Source organism: Panthera uncia (genome assembly GCF_023721935.1).
Source record: "Panthera uncia isolate 11264 chromosome C1 unlocalized genomic scaffold, Puncia_PCG_1.0 HiC_scaffold_4, whole genome shotgun sequence".
Lineage (NCBI taxonomy): Eukaryota > Metazoa > Chordata > Mammalia > Carnivora > Felidae > Panthera > Panthera uncia.
In genome coordinates this window covers 63,190,906-63,211,297 of record NW_026057585.1, presented here as the reverse complement: position 1 = coordinate 63,211,297, position 20,392 = coordinate 63,190,906, and positions in this window count along the sequence as shown.

Below are 20,392 nucleotides of genomic sequence, written 5' to 3'. Positions count from 1 at the left end.
TCTCTGAATAGGTCCCAGGTTTGTGTCCCTGTTTACTGCTGCTCTTAAGGCCTTAACCCCCCTTCTCTGCCCAAATCAGAGAAGAGAAGTCTTCCCTGTAGTCTTCCCAGGTGCAACAGCCACTTGTCCCCCAAAGTAAATTTAAATGCGCCCATTCCAGTGTTCCACACCACTTTTTATTCTCATATAATATAGTAGGAAAAGACTAACTTTGGAGGACAGATTTTTTTTTTTTTTGAGGACAGATCTTAATCAGAATCTATGTCTCATATTTACTAAGTAGTTCCCTTCAACCCATCACATTTATGAGTTTGATTCCTCTTCTGTAAATTAAAATCCTTTGTGGCTGTCGGTAGGACTAAAAGTTCATGTATGCAGAATGCTTAGCAGAGTGCCTGGCTCAGTCATTCCTGTTCCAGAAACGTTTCTTGTTATGCCCATAATGGCATGAAAGTCCGTGTTCCCCATGACACTGTGAGCTTTTTGTCCCTTGTGCCAGTCATAGGGTCAAGAACAAAGAAAGGCTTGGTGAAGATGATGTAGATAGCTAAGGTCAGGAACAGGCCGCAAATGATACTTTTCCCTTAATCATTTGCTGAACTACATTAAAAAGAGCCCACCTGGGCAGTAGAGGGTGATAGAGAGTTGGGGAAAAGATGGAAGACAGGCTGGGCCAAGTATGAAGTTACACCTTTAAAAGGAAATTTAGTGTCATCAAAAAGGTAGCCAGTTTCCTTTTTAGTCTTTTCCTTATCTCTGTAGATTTATTCCTCCTTATTCTTATAAATGTTCACATTTACTTTTTAAACTTATGTAATTATTCAAGTAATACATGAATATATGCTTCTTGTAAATTAATCTCATGTTTTTTACCTAACATCCCTTTTTGTTAAGCAGGATACAGCTTGTAGACACCGTTTAGAGTGTTGCTGAAGCTAAAGGTCAGAGAAGTTAAGCGATTTACTCTAAAACACATAGTGAGACGATGAAGGAGAAACCAGCCTTCTTAGAATCCTAGAGTTCACAATAACCATCCCAAATCCTGGAGGGAAGAATTGAAGAATATTATAGCACTCAACTCCTGACTCTAGACTTAGATTCAACTAATATTAATTGATCACTAATTATGAGTTTAGTACTTTAGATCCATTATCTCATTTATTCTTCATTCACTCAACAAACATTCCCTGGATGCTTGCAAATGGCTAGGGCTTAAGGGATGCAAAATTGAAAAATGCAAGCTTTCAACAAGAGCATGCAACTCTTGAAAGAGGAAAAGCACTGGTCAATAAACATATGATGAGATGCTCCTCCAAATGATCAAAGGAAGGCAAACTAAGAACATTATGATACCATTTTCATCTCTCAGATCAACAAAGGTTGGCATCTTGTGTTTGTTAGAATGCTGAGAAATGGGCATTCCCATACACTATTGGTGGGAATGTAAATTGATGTCTTCTCTTTGGAGAGCAATTCAGTAACATTTATTAACATTTAAATGTGCTTATATATGTTTTAGGGGTGGGAGAAAAAATTGCAAACCACCTATCCCACAATGGACTCGGATCCTAAACATGCAGAGAATTCGTACAACTCAACAATAAGAAGACATTTTATTTTATTTTATTTTATTTTATTTAAAAATTTTTAAGTTTATTTATTTTGAGAGAGACAGAGTGAGTGGGGGAGGAGTAGAGAGGGAGACAGAGAAGCTCAAGCAGACTCTGTGCTGCCAGTGCAGAGGCTGATGCAGGGCTTGAACCCACAAAACCATGAGATCATGACCTGAGCTGAAACCAAGACCACCCATGCGCCCCAGAAAACATTTATAGACAAAATATTTGAGTAGATGTTTCACCAAAGACATATGGAGAGGCAACAAGCACACAAAAAGACATCCAACAAAGGGGCGTCTGGGTAGCTCAGTTACTTGGGTGTCTGACTCTTGATTTCAGCTCAGTTCATGATCCTGGGGTTGTGGGATTGAGCCCTGCATCATGTTCCATGCTGGGCATGGAGACTGCTTGAGATTCTCTCTCTCTCTCCCTCTGCCCCTCTCCCCAGCTCATGCACATGCTGTGTCTGTCTTAAAAGAAAAAGAAGGAAAAAAAAAAGAAAGAAAGACACCCAGCATGGAGAAGTGCAAAAAAAAAAAAAAAAATCTGCACTGAGATATCACTACACAACTACTAGAATGGCTATAATCAACAAGACAAACAATACCAAGTATTGATGAGAATATAAAAAAACTAGAACTCTTATGTACATTTCTGATTGGAATGCAATATGTGGTAGCCAGTTTATATTTAAAAATTTTTTTTTACATTTTCTAAAGTTTATTTATTTTGAGAGAAAGAGAGCATGCATGTGTGAGCAGGGAGAGGCAGAGAGAGAAGGAGAGAGAAAATCCCAAGCAGGCTCCACGCTGACATGGAGCTCGATCCCATGAACCATGAGATCATGACCTGAGCTGATATCAAGAGTCAGATGCTAAACTGACTGAAGCACCCAGGTGCTCCACCACTTCACATTTTTCATGTTTTTGTTTGCTTGCTTAAATTTTATTTTATTGTGGTAAGAACACTTAATATGAGATCTACGCTCTTAATAAATTTTTAAATGCACAATATATTATTGTTGGCTGTAGGTTCAGTTTATAGTATTGTACAACAGATTTCTAGAGCTTATTCATCTTTCTTAACTGAAACTGTATGCCCTTCATTAGTAATTCCCCATTTCCCCAGCTGCTGGCAACCACCATTCCACAATCTGAGTCTAAGAATTTGACTGCTTTAGATCCCTCATATAAGTGAATTATGCAGTATTTGTCTTTCTGTGACTGGCTCATTTCACTTAGCATAATGTCCTCAAGTTTTATCCATGTTGTAGTATATTGCAGAATTTCCTTCTTTTTAATTTTTTTTTAATGTTTGTTTATTTTTGAGAGAGAGACAGAAAATGAGCTGGGGAAAAGGCAGAGAGAGAGCGAGAATCCCAAGCAGGCTCCAGGCTCTGAGTGGTCAGCACAGAGCCTGATGCAGAATTTGAACCCACCAACCGTGGGATAATGACCTGAGCTGAAGTCAGACTCGTAACCAACTGAGCCACCCAGGCACCCCTCCTTCTTTTTAAAGGCTGAATAGTATTTCATTGTATGTATCGTCTACATTTTGTTTATCTGTCTGCCTGTCAAGGACATTTAGGTTGTTTCCACATCTTGGTTACTGTGAATAGTGCTGCAATGAACATGGGTATGCTAATATCTCTTCAAGATGTTGATTTCAATTCTTTTGGATAAATAGCCAGAAGTGAGATTGCTGGGTCATAGTATAATTTCATTTTTAATTTTTTGAAGAACCTCCATATTCTTTTCCATAGTGGCTGCCCCGTTTTGCTTTCCTACCAACAGAGTGCAAGTGTTCCAATTTCTTTTTTTTTTTTAAGTTTTTATTTAAATTCCAGTTAGTTAACTCACAGTGTAATAATAGTTTCAGTTGTACAATTTAGTGATTCAACACTTCCTTACAACACCAGGTGCTCATCACAACAAGCATCCTCCTTAATCCCCATCATCTATTTAGCCCATCCTCCCTCCCCCCTCCCATTTGGTAACGATCATTTTCTTCTCTATGGTTAAGAGTCTGTTTCTTGGTTTGCCTATCTCTCTCTCTCTCTCTTTGGCTTCCATTTTCTCCCTATCCTTGACAATACTTCTTCCTCTTCTTCTTTTTCCTCTTCTTCTTCTTCTTCTTCTTCTTCTTCTTCTTCTTCTTTTTCTTTTATTTTTTTGCATGTAAGCTTCATACCCAGTGTGGAGCCCAGTGTGGGGCTTGAACTCACGCCCCTGAGATCAAGACCTGAGCTGAGATCAAGAGTTGGATGCTTAACTGACTGAACCACCCAGGCACCCCTCAACAAAACTTCTTGTCTTGTTTTGTTTAAAAAAAATTTTTTTAATGTTTATTTTTTATTTTTTAGAGAGAGAGAGAGAGAGAGAGAGACAGCGTGTGAACAGGGGAGGGGCAGAGAGAGAGAAGGGGACACAGAATCCAAGAGCCTGTTCTGAGCGGTCAGCACAGAGCCCAACGCAGGGCTCAAACTCACAAACCATAAGATCATGACCTAAGCCGAAGTTAGACACTCAACCACCTGAGCCACCCAGGTACCCGTTAAGCATTTTTTTTTTTTTTTGAGAGAGAGAGGAAGAGGGCACAAGTGACTGAGAGGCAGAAAGAGAGAGAGGGATAGAGAGAGAGAGAGAGAAAAGTGGAGATCACCTGGGGCTCGTGTTTTTACCTGAAGTGGGCCTGAGCTCACCCAATGTGGAACTCGAACTCAAGAACCATGAGATTATGACCTGTGCTGAAGTCAGATGCTTAACAACCAAGCCACCCAAGCACCCCTCTTGTTGTCGTGGTTTTTTTACATTTTTTTAATGTTTATTTATTTTTGAGAGAGAGAGAGAGAGAGAGAAAGCACACATGCACAAGTGTGTGTGCGCACAAGTGTGTGCGTGCACATGCACACAAATGGGGGAGGGGCAGAGAGAGAGAGGGAGACCCAGAATCCGAAGCAGGTTCTAGGTTCCTCCGAGCTGTCAGCACAGAGCCCAACGTGGGGCTCAAGTTCACTAACAGTGAGATCATAACCTGAGCCAAAGTCAGACGCTCAACCAACTGAGCCACACAGGCCCCCCCCCCCCTTATTTTTTTGATAATAGCCATCCTGGCCAGAATAAGGCAATATTCATTATGGTTCTGATTTACATTTTCCTGATGTTTAGTGTCTTTGAGCATCTTTTCATATACCTATCAGCCACTTGTACAGCTTTGGAGAAATGTCCTCTTGAATCCCTACCTCATTTTTAAATCAGGCTATCAGTTTTCTGCTGTTGAGTTGTAGGAGTTTCCCATATATCCTGGTGATTAACCCCTTATCGAATATCTGGTTTGCAAACATTCCCTCCCACAAACTTTTCATTCTGCTGATTATTTTCTTTGCAGTGCACTTTTTAAAAATATTATTTATTTTTAGTAATCTCTATGCCCAGCATGGGGGTGGAACTCATGACTCCAAAACCAAGAGTTGCATGCTCTATTGACTGAGTCAGCCAAGCACCCCAGTGCAGACAGCTTTTAGTTTGATATAATCCCACATGTTTATTTTTGTTTTTGTTGCCTGTGCTTCTGGTGTCATTAAAATTTATATTTTGACCTAGAAATTCAACTTCCAAGAATGTATCCTACAGAAACTCTTACATAAAAATAAATATTTGCTGCACTTTTTGTTGTCGTTGCTGGGGCTGTTGTTACAATAGAAATAAATATCGAAGAATAGGGGATTTGAATTCAATGTAGACATTAACAATAAGTAAGTCTATTCATACCAACATTGAAAGATGTTCAAATGCATTAAGTGAACAACAGGGGCACCTGGGTGGCTCTGTTGGTTGAGTGTCTGACTTCAGCTCAGGTCATGATCTCACAGTTCATGGGTTCAAGCCCTGCATCAGGCTTTGTGCTGACAGCTCAGAGCCCTGCTTTGGATTCTGTGTCTCCCTCTCTCTCTGCCCTTCCTATGCTCATGTTCTCTCTCTCTCTCTCTCTCTCTCTCTCTCTCTCTCTCTCTCAAAAATAGATAAAACATTTTAAAAAAGTGAAAAACAAAAAATTCTATGGTACAACAATTTTTTTTTAATGTTTATTATTTTTGAGAGAGAGAGACAGAGAGCAAGCAGAGGAAGGGCAGAGAGAGACACACACACAGAATCTGAAGCAGGCTCCAGGCTCTGAGCTTCCAGCACAGAGCCTGATGTGGGGCTCAAACTCACAGATGGCAAGATCATGACCCAAGCTGAAGCCAGCCGCCCAACCGACTGAGCCGCCCAGGCGCCCCTATAGCATAACAATTTTTTATTTAAAAAATAACCTTTTGGGGGGTGCCTGGGTTGTTCAGTTGGTTAAGAAACCAACTTGATTTTGGCTCAGGTCATGATCCCAGGATTCTGCACTGAGTGTGAAGCCTGAGATTGAGATTCGCTGTCTCTCTTTCTCTCAAAAAAAAAAAAAAAAAAAAAAAAATCTAAGGGCACCTGGGTGGCTCAGTCTGTTAAGCGCTGACTTAGGCTCAGGTCATGATCTCACAGCTCATGAGTTCGAGCCCCACGTTGGGCTCTGGGCTGACAGCTAGGAGCCCGGAGCCTGCTTCAGATTCTGTGTCTCCCTCTCTCTCTGTCCCTCCCCCGCTTGCACTCTCTCTCTCAAAAATAAATTTTAAAAATTTAAAAATTTAAAAAAATCTAATAAAAAATAGCCTTTTTATGTTTATAGGGAAAAAGAAAAAAAGAAAAAAAACGAGGAAAAATACCCTAAACTGTTAATAGTTAACTATGAGCTGGAAAGGAGGAAGGGAATAGCGTACAGAGGACTTTCAGTGTTTGTATTCAATCTTTATTTTTATGATAATCATATATTATTTTTGTAAGCAGGCAAAATAATAAAAACATTCTTAAAGACATGATGTCTTCCCTAGACATGTTCAAAGTCTTATGGGTCATTTCAGGATAGATATTAATATATCCATTTCATAAATGAGGTTCAGAGAAGTAAAGCGATTTCTTCAAGGTCACACAGCCCGCAACCCTTCCTCAAAGATTACGTATCTGAGAGCTGACAGGATTCGCCCAGGGCAGAAATGACCGGACCAATCACATTTGCTGTGAGGTCACTTTGAAGGGTTGGGATTGGTGCTTGTGACCAGCCGTCTGTCCGCCGCTGCAGGTACAGCTTCGGATGTCAGCAGGCTCCTGATGATTAGGCTTTCGGGGGTTAATCTAGGGCACCAGTTCTCTGTTCTCTGCAGGTCCCCTGTGGACCCTTAGCACTGGGTGGGTTAGCCGTGGAGGCGCCCTGCCCTTCCTGCTGTGGCCGGTCAATCCCCCAAGCCCGTCCCTGCACAGCCTACAGCACTCCCTCCCTGAATCCTTCCCACCGAAATCAGGGAAACGCCATGACAGGTGCCAGCGCTGCTCAGACTCGCGTTTCAATAGTGGTGATTGCACATCACCTAGTCCCCGCCTGACCTGCCTGGCCTCGAGCCAGCGCGATGCAAGCAAGAACAGGATTCAATGCCACCTCTACTTCTCTCCTGTCTTTGAGGCGCCCTGGCTGTGCTTCAAGCTGGAAAGGCTCCTGCTTTATACAGAAGGGGACTGGGAGCCAGAGAGAGGAAGGGGCTTGGCCCAGGGCACAGAGCAAGTTAATGTTCCTTCAGGGAAGCAAATTGGATGGTAACCTTTCCAACTTTATCTTCTCCTCCTCCTGACAAATATCCTCTCTCCTCTCTGCCTCTGGTTTCCTCTGTGTTTCTTGCCTATATATCATCATCTGAGGCAACAAGGTTTATTAAGAATGATAAGGACTTTGGGAGGCGCCTGGGTCGTTCAGTCAGTTAAGTGCCCGACTTCAGCTCAGGTCATGATCTCGAGGTCCGTGAGTTTGAGTCTTGTGTCAGGGTCTGTGCTGACAACTCAGAGCCTGGATTCTCTGTCTCCCTCTCTCTCTCTCTGCCCCTCCCCTGCTCATGCTCTGTCTCTGTCTCTCAAAAATAAATAAACATTAAAAAAAAAAAAGAGTGATAAGGACTTTAGAATCACACTATCTTTGAATAGTGTGATATCTTTTTCTTGCTATGGGAACTTGGACAAATTGTGTTACTTTTCTGGCCTTATTTTCCTCATCTACTATTGGATATTAACCTCTACTCTATTTACCTGATATGAATAAATGAGAAATTGGTATAGAGCAGTGGTTTTCAAATATGGTCCCTGAGCCAACAGCACCAGAATCACCTGAGAATTTGTTAGAAATGAATATTCTCTGGCCTTACCCCAAATCTACTGAATCAGAAACTTTGGGGCCCAGCAATCTGTGTTTTAACAAACTCTTCAAGTGATTGCATGCTAAAGTTTGAGAACCACTGGCATACAATGAGTAAAACCACTGGGTTCAGGTCAGACAATTCTGAGTTCTTCTAAAAGTGTCTTAGTTCTGCCTTTTACTATCTGGGAGGCCTTAAGTAAAGCATTTTACTTACCTGTTCCTTAGTTTACTGATCTGTGAAATGGGACTAATGGTTGTAGTCACATAACAGGGTTGTTTATTCATTCAACACAATTTTGAGTGCCATTATGTGACAATCACTTTTCTAGATTCTAAGGATACATCAGTAAACAAACAGACAAAAATCCCTGCCCTTATGGGGTATACATTCTAATGAGATTTTTGAGGATTAAGGTAATTATGATACTGGTGTATAAAGCTTAGTACAACACTGCACATATTAAGCACTCAGTGAATGGCAGCTATTTTTCATGATGGGGAAAGGGCTTGTAACAATGAAATGCTATATTAGATGAAGCTGTGGGTTTCCTGAGACATGTCTGACTCATGCCTGTGTCATTGGAATCCAACATAAGGCTTGGTGCAGATGAGGGCTTGATAAATATGGGATAAATGTATGTACAAAAGTCAGGGATTAATGTTGAGATCTCTCGTGCCTGAATGAATGGCTTTCCTATATAATCCATGTTTAAGAGTGGACAGCTCAACAACGAGCCACCCTCTCCAATGAGCCTTCTTCTCCCCCTACATTTATATATTTCACTCTTTCTAGCGATTGAAAGGTAACTTTCTCCACATTCACATGTTGTGACAGGTCTGAAATATAGTTGGTGTATGATAAATTTGTGTTGAGTGAATGAATGGATGCACTGAAATAGGGGTCCGGAGGCTTCAATTCTAATGCCTGTTCTGCCACTTCTACAGTATTGGCCTTGACTAAGTCCATTTTTTTTTTCAGATCCTCAGTCTCCTCATTGGTAAATGGGAATCATAATCCCTACACCAGCATGATACTGGTAGGAAACAGACCGGTTGTAATACCTAAGTTTTAAGGATATTTTGCACAACCACAAATGTGTTGTCTCCTTATCTGACCCTTCAGGAAGAATTGCAGAAAGCAGTAAAAGGAGGTAATGTAAGTATATCTCTTTGCAAACCTTAAAACAATGTTAAAATTAAGTAAGATACTATTTCTAATCATGTAATCTAGAATTTATAGGTTGGAAATGATTCTAAGTCCTTCCTACTGAAAGTGTGATCTGCAGCATCGGCAGCATTTGAGATTTGGTAGAAATGCAGACTCTTGGGCCCCATTCAGACCTACTAAATCAGAATCTACATTTTAACAAGATCTTCAAGTCATTCACATGCACAGTAAAGTCTGAGAAGCACTGCTTTAAATCAGACTCGTAGGACACACCCTGAAAAGGTTTTGAAGATCAGCTTTAACTCCTACATTTTACAGGTGAGTACGCTGGAGCCCAGCAGAGAAACTTCTTTTTCTAAAAGGCAGATCTAGGGGCGCCTGGGTGGCTCAGACAGTTAAGCGTCTGACTCTTGATTTCAGCTCAGATTATGATCTCACGGTTTTGGGGATCGAGCCCCATGTCGGGCTCCTAGCTGACAGCATGGAGCCTGCTTGGGATTCTTTCTCTCCCTCTCTTTCTACCCCTCTTTCACTTGCATGAGAGCTCTCTCTCTCTCTCTCTCTCTCTCTGTCTCAAAATAAATAAATAAACTTAAAATAAAAGACGAATCTAACTATGTCATCCTCATGTTAGAAACCAATGACTCCACCACCTTGCCTAGCTTAGCATTCAAGGCTCTGTCATCTGGCCCCTTCTTAGCCTCCACTTGATACCTCCCCACCTGTATTAGACAAACCAATTACTCTCACCTACTCCTCTTCTCTGTCCTCAGGCTGTTTTCTCTGTGAGGGCTGCCCTTCCCACTTCTCTTCAACCTCAGCTCAGACTATAACAGAGCTCAGACATGAGCTCCCCCAGCCCCTCTTTAGGACACCTTCTTACCTTTACTGGTTGACGGTGGGCGGTGATTAGCCAGCTATCTTCTCCACATCCTGAAGCACTGTGGTCATAACCTGTTTTTATGTTACCTGTTTTACCAGATTGTGAGCTCCTTAAGGATAGGAACCGGGTCTCAGGCCACAAAGGAGTCAGGCACTTTGTAAGAGCTCAGTTTATCCCATGGGACTAATGATTTGTAACATGTCTTCCAGGTCTGACTTTCTGAGTTTTTAAACTGTGAATTCCCAGAGAGCAAGGACTTGATATGCTTTTTCCATCTCACTCATGAAGATCCATGTGCCTGAGCACAGTAGGCACTTATTCACCATCCAGACTGACTGGTTCAGCTGTTGCCGTTGTAGCCATTCCCATAATGTGTCCCGGACCTGGTTCACTGCAGCTTGTTCAGGGAAGTCCAATAATAGGGTTTCAGGGTAAATCATCTCAAGCCTGGGCTGAGATTTAGTGCCTTCTATAAAAGCTCACAGGATTTCTTTTTTTTTTTTTAAGTTTATTTATCTATTTTGAGAGAGAGTGTGTGTGAGCAGGGTAGGGGCAGAGAGAAAAAAAGAGAGAGAATCCCAAAAAGGCTCCATACTGTCAGTGCAAAGCCCTATGCAGGGCTTGAACTCACAAACTGTGAGATCATGACCTGAGCCGAAACCAAGAGTCGGACACTTAACCAACTGAGCCACCCGGATGCCTCCAAAGCTTGCAGGATTTCAATCTGTGATTCCAAAAGTCGATTCCTGAGGCCTCTTTTCCCTACATAAGAACTGATAGGTCCTCAGTACATGTTGATAATTGAATAAATGAATGGGTAAATTAATCTGGATTTCTAAGTGTAACTGAATGCTGACTGCCAGAAAAACAGAAGCTGTGCAGGAAGAGGGTTGTAACCAAATGTCACATAATGTTAAAGCTGAATTACAAACTCCTTACCTTTGCACACAAGTCCTGCTGTGATCTGCCCCAGCCTGCCTCTCCAGCTTTCTCTCTTCCCTTGCCATACATATACTCTTTGTGCCTTGTCCAAAACTATTTGTAGAGCCTAAACACATCATTGTGGTTTCATCCTCCAGTGCCTTCACGCACGTGGTTCCCTTTCCTCTCAATTTAGGAAATTCATATTTGCCTTTCAAAACCCAGGTCAACTGGGCTGGATGCCTCCTCTGTACTCTGGTAGACACATGTGAGACACATATGAGTCCTGATCATATTCTTCTGCTGTTGTCTTTTTCCCCACAAGACTTGAGCACCTTGATGTCAGGGACTGAGTCTTATTTATGTTTGTGTCCTCAGTGTCCAGCATATGGTGTGACACAAAGGAGAGGTATTTACTGGGCATGTGAACCAGTGGAAAGAATGTAGAGTAAACGAGTTATTGTTAGTCAGGGAATTTGCCACCCATAGAATTCTTTCAGGTTTAAGAAGGGCTTTGCAAAGCCTCATTTAATATTTATTGAAGAATAAATTATTTGTAAATAATTTACATGCATATGACCTCCTAGGAAAGAGCTAGGACACTGAAGAGTAGATGACAGGCAAGGGTGCCTAGGGGAGTGGAATTTCATATGCACACGGCCCCCTGCCTCCTGTCCATGGCATATCATGATTTGGAGAACATGGGTAGATGACCGTCTGCAGAAAGGTACCTGGAAACAAGGCCGCAATAGTCCGATTGGGGTGAATGTTCCAAACTAGCTGCCACTTCTTCCTTTCTCCCACCTCATCCTGACAGAGAGTGGCAGAAGGGTTAAAGACAAGAAATGTGTACACAAAGTATGAGATCTTGATCAGTTACCAGGCCTGGGAGTCAAGTTAATTCTATAACCTCTCTGTAAACTTCAGTTTCCTCATCTGTAAAATAGGGATAATAATACCTAGCTTGCAGGATTGTCAGGAGGATTTTATAACAATTGTTAATACTTACATAATGCTTATATCCTGCCAAGTCCTGTTCTAAGATTATATATATATATATATATATATATATATATATACATAACATTATTATATATAATAATTATATAATATATAATAATTAATCCTCTTAACCCTCACCAAAATTCTATCAGGTAAGTACAATAACATTTTATAGATAAAGAAACAGAGACACAGAAATGTCACATAACTTTTCCAGGATCATGCATCTAGTAATTATGGAGCTAGGAGTGAAACCCAGGCAGATTGGCTTGCTCCAGAACCTATAGTTCTAATAGGTTCTGTACTCTATATTGCCTCTTTAAAAAGATAATTTTGTGAGAGTGAAGGTGTCCGGCTCCTAGTAGTGTATGACAAATACCAACAATAAAAAAATAATCCAGTGTCTGTAGTTGAGAGATGGCTCCAAATAGATTAATATTAATCCGTTATTAATATTACTCCTTTTACACGTCTTGTTTTTCAACTAGTACACACTCCTGCAACTGGAAGAAGGTTTTGTGTCTGAATAGTCTGGGCTATTTTAAGATGCCCTAAAGGTAAGCTGACTTTGCCTTCTCCTGAGGAACTGGAACAAGTTCCTAGCACTTCAGCCAGAGGGCATTTGAGGGACATGAGGATCCCATGAAATTAATTCCTCCAGTCATGCCATGTTCTGGGCCCTGAAAACAGAAGTAAATTGAATCCAGTCAGTACTCTTAAGCTCACAGCCCAGTTGAGGATACCAGCAAAGAGACGACCCTGATATAGTTTTGCTATAGAGGGAAGCTCATAAGGGATATCTAACTTAGTTATGGAGGGTTTGATCAGGAAAGGCATTCTAGGGGAAGAGATACATAAGTCTAGTATCAAAGACCAAGTGGAAGACATATTTGAAGGAACCAAGAAAGGGTTTCTTGACAGAGAGAATGCTATAAATAAATGCACAGGGGCTTGAAATAGCACTATATATATATATTCCAAGAACTATGTGTAGTTTAATATGGCTAAAACAGAGAGCTCAGGGACACAGAATGGACATGTTGTTGCTGGAGGCATGGACAGAGGCCATGTAGGAAAGTGCCTCAGTTGTCAAATTAAGGGGGTTGGCCCTTACCCTGGAGGAGATGTAGAGCCATTAAAAACCTCCAAACAGGAATGTAATGTGGTTTAGAAAAATAATTTGGTAGCAAAAGGGGGTTGAATTAGAGATTTAAGACTAGAGACAGAGGTGCCTGGGTGGCTCAATCAATTGAGCATCTGACTCTTAATTTTGGCTCAGGTCATGATCCCAGGGTTGTGGGATCAAGCCCTGCGTCGCTTAAGACGCTCTCTCTCTCTCTCTCTCCCTCTGCTCCTCTTTCCCACTCACACTCTCTCTCTAAAAACAAGCACCAAAGCATGCGCGTGCGCACACACACACACACACACACACACACACATATTTTTATATATTAAAAAAAGACTGGAAACAAGTTTTAAGTTCATGAAAAGATGCTCAACCTCATTAGTCATTAGGGAAATGCAAATTCAAATCATAACAAGATACTATTTCACACCTACTAGGATGCCTATAATAAAAAATATGGGGGCACCTGGGTGGCACAGTCAGTTAAGCGTCCAACTCTTGATCTAGGCTCAGGTCATGATCTCAAAGTTCATGAGTTCAAGCCCCACATTGGGCTCTGCACTGATGTTGCAGAGCCTGCTTGGGATTCTGTCTCTCCTTCTCTCTCAGACTTTTGAGCCTGTCAAGGTCCAGGATGCAGCCACGGGAATGGGTGACTGCAGTGAAAGGGAGAGTCATTAGAATTGAGGGTGTCAGGGAGCAAGAGGCTAGAGAGCTGAATGGTCATTGAGCTGAATATTGAAGTCACTCAACTTACAGGATTGCAATAGCCCAGTAGCTCTCAAACTTTAGTGTGGATCAGAATCCATTAGAAAGCTTTTTAAAACACATATTTCTGGGCCCTACACCCAGAGATTCTGATTTAGTTGTCTTGGTGGCCTGATAATTTGCATTTCTAACATGCGGTCTGGTAACTACCCTTTGACAATTACTGCAATAGAGTGAAGACTGGGTCAGATGCCAAGCTCTTCTATGAGTGTGTTTAGTTGATAAGAGCAATGAAGGAGAGACACCAACTTGAAACAATTGATTTAAGTGTGGCCTTGGCACTTGGATGCTTCACCGGATGGTCATTTCTATATCAACCTTGGGCACATACTTCTCCCTACCCTCCACAGCAGAAGTTTGGGAAGTTCTTCTCTCCCCTCCTTAAGCTTTGCATCTTAGGGCTCTGATTCCTTGTTCTATGGAATATGTTTCACCTTGATGTTTGAATTAGAAACAGCTAAAGACACCTTAATTCCAAAACCAACAACTTCAGGGGAGTAAAAGAAGCCTGAACTGCCTAACTGCTTTCTACTCCCAGAGGTTTCACTATGTGTTGGGGAATAAAGAAAGAAAAAGGAAAACACTAGAGAGGTCATTTATAAATTAAGTGAATAAGGGGCGCCTGGGTGGCTCAGTCGGTTGAGCGTCCGACTTCAGCTCAGGTCACGATCTCACGGTCTGCGAGTTCGAGCCCCGCGTCGGGCTCTGGGCTGATGGCTCGGAGCCTGGAGCCTGCTTCCGATTCTGTGTCTCCCTCTCTCTCTGCCCCTCCCCCGTTCATGCTGTCTCTCTCTGTCTCAAAAATAAATAAACGTTAAAAAAAATTTAATAAATTAAGTGAATAATAGCAGGCATATTTTTCAAAGTACCAGTAACACCTTGGTTTGCAAGCATAATTTGTTCCAGAAACATGCCTGTAATCCAAGGCACTTGTATATCAAAGTGAATTTCAAGAACTTTTGGTTCAGTTGTGATCATGTGAATTTGGCGTCACATACTACTCATATTGTAAGACATTGCTCGTTTATCAAGTTAAAATGTATTAGAAATGTTTGCTCATCTTGTGGAACACTCGCAGAACAAGTTACTCGCAATCCAAGGTTTTACATAATGCTCTTTCTCATAGTAAACATGTTTCGTGCCTTTATGCAACTCTCTGAAATGTATTTTACCAGCTTTAGGAGTTACCCCTATCTATTTACATTAAAAGTTGGGAAAATACAGAAAAGACTTGCAACTTACAGTAAAAGACAGAACATGGTAAAAATGTACTCTTACTGGAGACCTCTGCCTTAGCCTGATTAGTTACATAAAAAGGCTTGTTTTCTATCACTAATAGGTCTGAAGAGTTTGTTTCCTTTCTGTACAAAACCCTCTGTTGGTTGTTTCTTTTTAATTAAGACAGAACAAGAAGATATTTAATTGATTTTTAACCCACATTTCTCTTCTCTGGAGACATAATTTCTAATTTCACAATCCGGAGTTCTCATCAGCTCCCCCATGAGGTCTCAGAGCCATCACGTGAAGAGGATTTCTCATGCACTTTCTGATTTCTCAGTGCTCCTGTGGCTTGTTAAATATCAGCTACTCTGTCCACCTTGGAGGCGTGGGCACCTAGAGAAATCAAGATTCGAGCTGAATAAGTATAGAGTCAGAATGTTACAACTGGCAGAGACCTTGGAGGTCACCCCACCTGACCACACAACCCCTCAGGACATTTTACAATCCTGATCAAAGGGCTCCAGAGAGAGAGAAGAAAGATTTGCCTAAGGCCTCAGCATCTCAGGGATCTAAGTGATCTTAAAGGCATTACATCTCACCTCCCTAGTGTCACAGCTAGGGCCTTGAATTCCATCCTTTGACTACTGGCATAGTGCTCTTCAGTCTCATCCTGAGACAGCACACTTATCTCAGCAGCAGGCAAGAAGGTGTAAAATCCTTCTGTTTTTCTGCTCAAATCATCCTCATTTGCCTTTGGGAATCTGAAAGAAGACAGTGGAAAGGAAGGATAGAGTAAGAGTGGCTCTCCCAGTGTCTTCCTGGACTAGCATCATCAGCATCTCCTAGGAATATGCTAGTCATATAAAATCTTGAACCCCAACCCAGACATAATGGATCAAAAACTCTGGGGGAGGGACCTAGCAATCTGCTTTAACCAGTGCTCCAGATGATTCTAATAGACCTTAAAGTTTAAGATACCTTATAGTAACTAATTCCTCATTAGACAGACCTTCTGTTCACATGGTCTTTCCTATCCTACAGAGAAATTCCAATCCTCTCCAAAGCTGTGAGGTAGTGGAATGAGCTCTGGGCTCAGATTTAGCTCTTTCATGGCTGACTTGGGAGGTTTCCTGTCTCTGAGCCTGTGTTTTCCCACCTATCATATAGATAACAGCCCCTTCTATCAGCTCCAGGGGATTGTTACAAGGATTACATGTGAGGGTAGCAGGGTGCCTGGTGGCTGGCTCAGTTGTTTAAGCATCTAACTTTGGCTCAGGTCATGATCTTGTGGTTTGTGAGTTCGAGCGCCACATGGGGCTCTCTGCTGTCAGCATGGAGCCCGCTTCAGATCTGCCCCCCTCTCTCTCTGCCCCTCCCCAACTTGTGCACATTCTCTCTCTCTCTCTCTCTCTCTCTCAAAAAAAAAAAAAATGAGGGTTGCTGATAAACTGCTTTTTAAAAAACTGCTGTGACTTAGCGAGGGATTGTGAGAGTTAGTATATGGATTGCTACTTTCAACCCTGAAAAAATCCCTTTGATACTGCTTAGCTCTACACAGAGAGTAGCTGGCCACCAACCAGGGTGGACTTTCCTAACAGGTAATGCTTATTGGGAACTTCTGCCCTGAGTCTTAGGTTCTGAGTGGTTGGAATGCAGCTTGGCACCTCACACTCAGGAGAAGCCAATTTAAATGCCATCATCCTCAATCAGTTGGTTTCCCCTTTACCAGATTGTTAAAGAGAAGCTTGTTTATTTTTAACTGGGAGCCTTTTTCATTATCCAACGTAATACAAAAGACAGAAGACCTTTAGAATGGTCCCCTCCCTTAGAGATTCAGGGCACTGAATATTAAAAATAACAGGAAATCCTGCCCTGAAATCAGTGAGTTGAACTGAAATTCCTAATCCTTTGTTTTTCCCTTTTCCCCTTCAGCTTTCTTGAATCACTTTTAGAATTAGAAGGAACCTGGGACGTCTGGGTGGCTCAGTTGGCTAAGCGTCCATCTTCAGCTCAGGTCATGATCTTGCAGTCGGTGGGTTTGAGCCCTACGTCGGGACCTGTGCCGACAGCCTGGAGCCTGCTTTGGATTCTATGTCTCCCTCTTCCTGCCCCTCTCCCACTCATGCCCTGCCTCTCTCACTCTCAAAAATGAACAAATGTTAAAAAAAAAAAAAAAAGAATTGGAAGGAATCTGAGCAATCCAGTCCATTTCTAAACGAATCATAGAACTCCTGTCTATCCACCTCCAATGTTCTGTCGATCAGCTACTTTTTGCACATCTCTGGTGACCAGGAGTTTACTACCTCACAAGTAGCCCATTCCATGTGGGATAGTTCTTGCTTTTCGAATGTTCTTCCTATTGTTGAACTGAAATCTTTCCTGTAGTTTGTCATCCCATTTACCTCTAGCTCTAACTTCTCTCTTTTTTTAAAAAAAATGTTTAATGTTTATTTATTTTTGAGAGAGAGAGAGAGAGAGAGAGAGAGAGCATGAGTGGCAGAGGGGCAGAGAGAGCAAAGGAGAAACAGAATCTGAAACAGGCTCCAGGCTCTGAGCTGTCAGTACAGAGCCTGACATGCGGCTCGAACTTGGGAATGGCGAGATTGAGATTGTGACCTGAGCCAAAATTGGATGCTTAATCGACTGAGCCACCCAGGTGCTCCTCTAGCTCTAACTTCTAAAGCAAAATGGAACAAATTGATATTCTCTTTACAATAATGACAGCTATCATTCAAGAATATGAAGGAATTCCACATTCTGTAAACAATTGACTTTCTGGATAAAAAAATTTTCACAAGCCCTGAATACCTTAGATTCAGACTTGATTATAGTTAGATTGAGACCAAAGGCCACAAGCTCAAAGTAAAAATTTTGTAAGGGTACAAGTGTTTCTGAGAGGACAAAACACTGATTTAACCATTAACTTCTGTTCACATAGGTAAGAAGAAAGAATAGTGTACAATTATGTACCATTTTTCTTTGAATTTAAGCTAAAGCTACACTTAATCTTGCCTCATAAAGTTGAGTTTCTATATTTATCAAAAGGAGCAGGGTTTCCCAATAATATCAAAGGTTATTTTAATCACTTCAAAGAATCTCAATTTGTAACCTTGGGATTATGAATTGTCATAGGAAACTACATTTGTCAGAATGTTTGTTTCAGAAAATGATATTTGTTCATTTAAAGTTATAAACTGTTTGCCAAAAGAGGTTGATAAACCAAACAATGATATTCACCACTTACAATGAGTAATGACTGATCTAATTCTTTTTTAAAAATTTTTTTCGGGGCGCCTGGGTGGCGCAGTCGGTTAAGCGTCCGACTTCAGCCAGGTCACGATCTCGCGGTCCGTGAGTTCGAGCCCCGCGTCAGGCTCTGGGCTGATGGCTCGGAGCCTGGAGCCTGTTTCCGACTCTGTGTCTCCCTCTCTCTCTGCCCCTCCCCCGTTCATGCTCTGTCTCTCTCTGTCCCAAAAATAAATAAAAAACGTTGGAAAAAAAAATTAAAAAAAAATTTTTTTTTCAATGTTTGTTTATTTTTGAGAGACAGAAACAGAGCACAAGCAGGAGAGGGGCAGAGAGAGAGGAGACACAGAATCTGAAGCAGACTCTAGGCTCTGAGTTGTCAGCACAGAGCCCAACATGGGGCTCGAACCCACCAACCGTGATATCATGATCTGAGCTGAAGTTGGATCCTTAACTGACTCAGCCACCCAGGTGCCCCACTACTGATCTAGTTCTAATTTACTCAACAAGAATAAAAGCCTGTCAGAATCTCTTAAAATTAGCAACATCAATAAAGTCATTCCTCATCGTAAAAAATTATTTTACTTGTAAAATAAGTAAGTGCCTCCCAATGATTATCTTTTGAATATATTTTTAAAAATTATCTTTAAAATCTTATTTACTTTTAGAACAGATAATACATCCTCATGACTAAAAAATGAAAAGGCACAGGGGTGCCTGGGTAGCTCAGTTGGTTAAGCATACGATTCTTGATTTCAGCTCAGTTCATGATCTCATGGTTTGTGAGATCCAGCCTCAAATCAGGCTCTCTGCTGACAGTGTGGGGCCTGCTTGGGATTCTCTCTCTCTCCTACTCTCTGTCTCTCTCTGCCCCTCTCCCCCTCATGCATGCTCTTTCTCTTTCTCTCAAAATAAATAAACATTTTTTTAATCAAAAGGTACAAAAGACTATATTATGAAAAGTCTCCCTCCTGCTATCCAGTTGTCCTTCCTAGCAGCAATCAATTGATGATATTAGTTTCTTTTAAATTCTTCCAGGGATAATTTTTGCATATGTAAGCAATGTATATATATATATTACTACCATCACTTCTTACGGGAATGTTTGTATGCAATACACATTATTTAGGACTTTGCTTTTTCACTTAAGAATAGATCTTTTTTGAAAAATTGTTCACGTTTATTTATTTATTTTGAGAGAGAGAGAGAGCATGAGAAGGGGAGGGGCAGAGACAGAGGGAGAGAGATAGAATCCTAAGCAGGCTCTGCACTTTCAGTACAGAGCCCAACAAGGGGCTTGATCTCACAAACTGTGAGATCATGACCTGACCTGTAATCAAGAGCTGGTTGCTCAACTGACTAAACCACCCAGGAGCCCCCCTCTTTTTAATTTTTTTTTTAAATGTTTACTCATTTTTGAGAGACAGAGCATAAGTTGGGGAGGAGCAGAGAGAGAGGGAGACACAAAATCTGAAGCAGGCTCCAGCTCTGAGCTGTCAGCACAGAGCCTGATGTAGGATTCAAACTCACGAACCCTGAAATCATGACCTGAGCTGAAGTTGGATGCTTAACCAACTGAGCCACCCAGGCAACCCCCAACTTTTTTTTTTTAATTTTGGAGAGAGAGAGAGAGTGGGGGAGAGGGGCAGAAGGAGAGAGAGAGAGAGAGAGAGAGAGAGAATCTCAAACAGGCACCCCATGCTCAGCATGGAGCCAGAGTTGGGCTCGATCCCACAACCCCAGGAACATGACCTAAGGTGAAATCAAGAACTGGACACTCAACCAACTGAGCCATCAGATGCTCCTCATTTAACAATAGATCTTGAAGATCATTCCATACCACTAAAGAACTTGCTTATTCTTTTTTGTGGCAGCAGAATATGTATTGTAGGAATACACTGTTTTTTGCCAGTTTATTGATAAGCTGTTTATTAATAAACATTTAGGTTTTTTGCCATCTTTTGTTATTATAAAGAAAGCTTGTTAGAAGTGGAATTTCTGAGTAAAAGGGAATGTGCATTTAAAAATTTGATAGGGGTGCCTGGGTGGCTCAGCTGGTTAAGCGTCTGACTCTTGGTTTCAGCTCAGGTCACGATCTCATGGTTTGTGGGTTCAAGCCCTGCATCAGGTTCTGCACTGGCAGTGTGGAGCCTGCTTGGGATTCTTTTTCTCTCTCT